A 6,548-nucleotide genomic window follows, 5' to 3' on the forward strand; every position below is an offset into this window, starting at 1 on the left:
ATTTGCAAGTTCCTTTCCACCCAGTCTGTGTGCAAACCTCACTGCAGGGTGCATGGAATGATCTCTGGGACTTTTTGATGGACACGCTCAAAAGCCTGAGGGTTCCCTTTGGGTCCAGGTATGGGTCAGTAGCTCAGCTTTGTTCCTGCTTGCAGGGTGTTAGGGAGAAGGAGCGGCTCTGTGGTGGGGACTCCAGCTGCAGATGGACTTTGTGTCACCCAACACGGCTTCTCTCTGCGTGTCTGTGGTTGCCTCCTTCTGCCTGTGGGGCAATATCTGTTCTCTTTGTTTCCCCTGAATGTGTTTTACAATCTTCTGCAGTAACAGAAAGGTAGACTCATTAAAACAACACCATAAAACATTCTGAGAAAAGTAATTTAATTTTTTCCTCTGTTTAAATGTAGCTATACAGAAGTGTCTTCACTAAACAAAAAGGTGCTAATTAAGAGAAGTAGTCACCCAGGGAAATCACTTTACATTAATTTTCCTTTCAAAACCAGATTATTTCCATGAAGAAATCCTGTGTATTTTTATGACATAGGAGTGGAGGACAGATGGCTCACTCCAACCTTCTTTCAGGCAGTTCAGAGATCAGAAGGTCTCCCCTCAGCTCCTGTTCTCCATCTGAACCCCCCAGGTCCCTCAGCCGCTCCCATCACACTTGTGCTCCAGCCCCTCACCAGCTCTGTTCCCTTCTCTCAACTCGCTCCAGCACCTCAAGGGCTTTCTTGTCCTGAGAGGGATGGAGAGGATGGGACCACCATCACCTCCTGTGTGGCTGAGGCTGCATCCAAAACCATTACCCTGGGCTCTCATTTTCACCTTAATCTTCCTTCCCGGTGCTTCATCACATCCCTCGCCAAGCTGCGGCCTTGAAAGCCAGCTCACCAGTGTTATTTATTAAAATGTATGCTGCTGCTGTCCTCCCCTGCTGAGCCCCCTCTGATGAGCTGCAGATCTTCACTGCAAAAGGAGGGAGAAAATGCATGGAGAGGAAGGACTTGTTGCGGGCAGTGATGGCTCCCGAAGCAAGTCATCTCTAATTAGCTCCTCAGATGAGCTGGGTGACCTTTCTGCTTGAAAGGCCCTTTGGCGGCTCCCGTGGAGGTAAACTTCAGCCTAACACACAGATATTCAGAGATCTTGAGAAGCGGGGCTGGTGGCTGATGGGTGCTCCTTGGATCCACGTACAGCGCAGCCACAGCACACACGAGTCAACACTCAGATGGGCCCTTTTTGGCAAAAAAAAAGTTGTCCTTAGCTCCTCTCAAAGGCTTTGATGTGGCGGAGAGGATTGAAGAAAAGCAACGCAGGTGGCTTTTTGTTAAATTTCGGTTTTATGGTATTTGTGAACTTGGGGCAGCGTTTCCAGGCTAATTGGGATCACTCGCAGCCAGGGGCAATCAAAAGTCACCACGAGGATGTCAATGCTCTCGCCTCTGGCTAATCAGCCTTGAGAAGGAAGATCACACGGTGCTGAGATGTGGCATCCCTTCGGGATCAAGGGGTCAGGGAAGATAGAGGAGGAGGAGGAGGGTTTATGCCAGAACCACTTCACTTGGGGATGTTCAAAGCCCATGTCTCTCTTTAAGTGACAAAGGGCAGCTCCATTAAATTGCATTAAGCTCCCACTTTAAAAGAATTACTATGAGAAGCTGGACAGGTCTTTCTGCTGAATTGAATTGCTCAGCTGAATCTGCAGCATCTTGTTAAAAATGATGGTGCTGTTCAGCTTCTAGGCTCTCAGGGGACAGGAGGACATGGGCAGTGAAAACTGGGGTCAAAACTCAGGGTGGTTTTGAGGGAGGTTTTTTACTTTGTGCAAAAGCGAGCAGAAATGGGACTTTAAATTTGCTTTGCAAATATCGGATGGTACTGAAAGGTTCAGTCCTTCCTCCTGTTGGCAGGAGCAGAAGCAGTGACCTCAGGGGTTTGTGTAATTCAAACAGGGTCTGCAGCAACTGAGCAGGGACCCTAGAAGGCTCTGAGGGTCCTCAATCCCCAGCACCCCAAAACCCTGCAATGGGACATTGCCAACCCCACCTCGCTGTGTGCTTACACCTCTTGTTTCCTTAGGAACCAGCTGAAAGCTGTGCATTAGTCACTGGCATCAATGCTGCCAGCAATACACAGCTTTTTGGGGAAAAAGGGGAATGTTCCCAGCCTGCTGGGTGTCAGCCCTTGCACTGCAGCTGGGTCACAGCTTGAGGCTTCTGCAATTTCCAGTTGCAGAGATGCTGCTGACGGGATTGCTGACTTCATGTAGGGGAAAAAGAAAAGCCAAACCAAGAGGGAAATTGGTGTTTAACCCCATTGATTTCAATTTTAGCTCCCCGATTCCACCAGGGCGATTCTAGCGTCCAGCACAGGTTGATTTTAATTTGCCCGTTTCTTGTCTCATAAGAAATATGTACTGCTAAGTCTCTCAACACCTGCACTGTGTGCATCCCTTAGAAATCGTCATGTTAGTTTAATGAAATTATGCGAGCTGTGAGTATCAGTAAGAGGAATAAGGTCAAAACATAACTAAATCTCTTCTTGGATTTTAATCAAGGCTTACAAATCCTGGCTGCCTTTACGCAAGTCTCAGGCAGTCACTGCCGTCCGATGCTCTGAGCTTGTTCGATGTGCTTGGAAACATCTTCTGATGCAGAATTAGTGGCTCAGTGGGTGGTGGAAGTGTCTGTCTCATATTTGTGGCTTTGTTTGGTTTGACATCCTCCTTCAGACAGCCAGGGGAACGGGGATGCGACCTACAGACAGCTCAGCTTGGAGGGGAAAAAATGAAATACGAAAAGGACAAGCCTTGGTCTGTATGAGTTTGAAGCTGCGTGCCACCTCCTGCCGACATCCAGCACACAACTACTCGGTTCCATAAGAAGATGGGGTTTTTTTGTTATTCTGGTAAGTCTTTATCTTATTTGGCTTCAAAAAAACAGTGAAAGAGAGAAAATGCACATAGAGATGCGGCTCCAGAGCTGTATGTGTATATTGTATTTGCACTTCTGGAGTATTTTTTGACAAAAGTAGGGTGTTTTTATCATTTTACATTTTTCTTGAAAGTATATCTGCATATTTTTCTGAGAGTGCATACACATACCTGGTAGATGTGCAAATATATCAGATTTTATAACTTTAAGCAATCTTTCTTGTCTCTGCTTCAGTCACATATTCATTACACATAGTTTTTACCAGTATTTCTCTGTCTGCAGTACATGATTACATTATTCTGACTCATGTCTATCTCCCACATCTATTCAGAGTCAAATGGAATGAGGGAGATTGTTATTAAAACACAGCAAGTACAGAAATAAAATTAACCACAGCGCCACATTTCTGTGTGCAGAATACACTGAGCAAATAAAAGGGCCTTCCACTTCTAATAAAATGTGGATATGGATTGCTTCATAAGAGCTGAAATTAATCATATTTAGAGGGAGAAAAGGGAGAACTTGGAGCCCTCTGACTGCAGGATGACTGCTCTCATTGCCTACAGGTGTAGAACATCGAAACATCATGAAGCTTCGGAACAAGGTGTGATGTTCTGCTTGGAAAGTGAGCTTCAGGACTTGATCAAACACTTGAGTCACAGGTCCACAGGTGGTTAAAGCCCCTCCCAATGAAATATTAATCACTTTGAGCTTGCCGGATTGCTTTGCGCTGCCTCCTGAGGGCTCAACCATCGCTTGGGTTCTTGGCTGTGTCTCTTGATGGTGGAGGAAGGATCCTGCAGAGGAATGGTGGCTTCTCAACCCCCTGCTTGTCCCACTCCAATCCTCTCAGGGTCCCAGGAAGGATTCGAGGTATGGACACGGTTTCACGGCTTCATCTCAGCACTGGAGGATGAGGGCTGGTGAGGAATGTGCCCCAATTCATCTTCCTTGTCAACAGCATGTACCTGCTGTGCCAGGACATCTCACTCCTCATGAGACACCATTTGCAGATATGCTTTCTTTTAATGGTATGTTTTATTGGGTGGGTTTTTTTATTTGGCACAGGGAGTTAGCTGGAGTGAAGGGGACTGCGTGCCCAACCCAATAATGGAGAAATTGGCACCCCACCAAGCTGAGGACTGCATGGTGCTGGTTGATTGTTTCTCTTAAATATAAGCGGTGTAGCCTGGAGCATCGGGCATTCAAGGGAAGAGGAGACTGTAGAACCTATGTACTCCTGATAATGAATAATCATTAGAGTCTAAAGGAGTTTATTAGTATTATCATTAATTCTAGATGTACCATGCCAGGAGATGTGGAAAGTGGGGATAGATGAGTTCATGACCTACATATTACAGGCTAGATTTTACCCTGCTAATATGAGAAAATTGATCATTTCTGAAGTGAGAAGACTGATAAAAGCACTGACTTCAGTGAAGCAGCATTGTTGCTATTATATGATCAACAGGCTCACTGGAATGGTGCTGGGGAAGGGTTGAATCTCTCTTCTATATGTCTCAAATTTAGGACTTAGTTTGCCCTCAGTTCCCAGGAGGCAGGAGAGAAACAGTAAACACCTTCCAACATTCACACCTTCACTTGTGGGCAGGATTGTCTGACGTTTCTCTATCCCATTTGTTATCCTCCTGAGGTTTTTCACACTCTGAAGAGCAATTACCAAAAGTGAAGGAAAGCCATAGAAAGCCCCCTCCAGCCTTAGCATGAGTGGGCCCACAGTCAGAGATTTAATGTTTTTCCTTTAAAGTGGTTTGGACTAAGAGTAAAATACTGTCATGATGTGGGAACCCTGCTCTTCATCACAGTCCCCAAATTATTTGAGCATGTTCCTTTGTAACCCACCATGATATGGAAACGCCCTGCACAAGAGGACTTGCTCCTCTCCTGGAAAATAAAAAGCAAAAATAGCTATAAAACACCCATAAAAAACACTGTAATTCACACAGACCAAAAGGAAGGTGCAAACTTATCTATGTTTTTTTGGGTGTACTTACAGCTTATTTTCTAATTCTCTCTTGAGCTGAGACAAGAAGTTGGATTTCCTTTCTACAGAAGTACTGCCTTTCAATTTGGAGATGTTTCTGTATTTCTTGGCTCAGAGTGGAAAAAACAAATATCAATGTATTCAGGACCCATCCAACAAGACCACTAGGGTGAAAAATGAAATCAGAGAGTTTAATGCATTGTTTTGGTAGATATATTTTACAGGTTATTGTAGTCTTGTTGTTAATTCAACTAATTCCTATTTATATAATATATATTGTGGATCTAGTTTATACTCTGAGGAGTGAGCTAGGAACATTTATTTTCAGGAGGGAAAGCAATTCCTGAGAGACACAGCAGCCCCAGGGGCAGACCTGTTTTCTGGTGAATTATTTGGGAGCTGAGACTGTCTACCTTGTATTTTTTCTCTAATTTTGGCAGGCCATGACTCCCCCTTCTGTTGTGAAAAACCTCATTTGCAGACAGCAAGCTGTATTTTGCAGCTCCTGGACGTTTCGGCTTTCCCAAGTTCTGGTGCAAAGTTGAGTAAAATCAGAGATATTAAATATCTTCTGCCTGTAGAGTTTAGCTGGATTTAATCCCTGGACTGAGTGGGTGACTCAAAGTCATATCTGCACAGTGTTCTCTAGGAAAAATAACCCGCTAACCCTGCCTGCCCCTGCAAAACTGTGTCATAAATCTGGAGTATTCTCTGACAAGTGGCCTGGAAGGTGGGAGAGGAGGAAGCTCATGTTCTCTTGTGAGAAGAAAGATAAATTAATTCTTGATTAGGAAAGACAGCAAATAGAGGTATTTCCAGCTGCATGGATATTATCCTGACACTGCCTGTTAAAGTTAAATGCCTGATAATGACAGTTACCATGAATTAGCTACATAATATGCTTTATTGTGTTTTATGGTTCCTAGGACAGACATGCCAGAAACTTTCAAAGAGAATAAAAACACAGAAGTTGAGGCCTTCATACAGGTTCATTTTGAATTTGTAATGCCTGGTTATTCAGAATATCACACAGACAAAAAAAATCCCATGTGATACCTGTCTGGTACAGGCTAAGCTTCATCATGCTCTGTCTTTATAAATAAAAATATAGACAAGTGGATGTGTCCCCAGATGACAGACTAAAACATACCTGAGCACAGAAATTGTTTTTTCATTTTCTAGTCAGAAAACTGGGATGATGATTTTGGTTGGCTGCTGAACTGCCAGCTCTCCCTTCCATTCCATAGGATGCCAACGCAAGGTCTGATTTTCTTTACTGAAGTTGGTGTGAGTTATGCTCAATACCTTCACCTGTCAGAAGTTTACATCCAAGAAAATCAAGTTATCAGAACTCAGCAGGATTCAATTTTCGGTCCCCGGATTTCATTTTGACAACAACAATCCACAGAAAGAAAAAATGCAAATGTTTTTTCCTGCAGACAGAAATGAAGAGGGCGCTGAGAGCTCTCCTGGTGTTTGATCGCTTTAAAGCCCTGCCTGCCGAAAGTGAATTGGTGAAATTCTGCTTGAAATGTGCTGGATGCATTTACAGGTGAGGAAATGAAACGAGTAAACCTTCCTCGGAGTGGAAATGCCTCCCCCAGACCTTCGTG

The sequence above is a fragment of the Streptopelia decaocto genome (assembly GCF_964273445.1).
Source record: "Streptopelia decaocto genome assembly, chromosome: 14".
NCBI lineage: Eukaryota > Metazoa > Chordata > Aves > Columbiformes > Columbidae > Streptopelia > Streptopelia decaocto.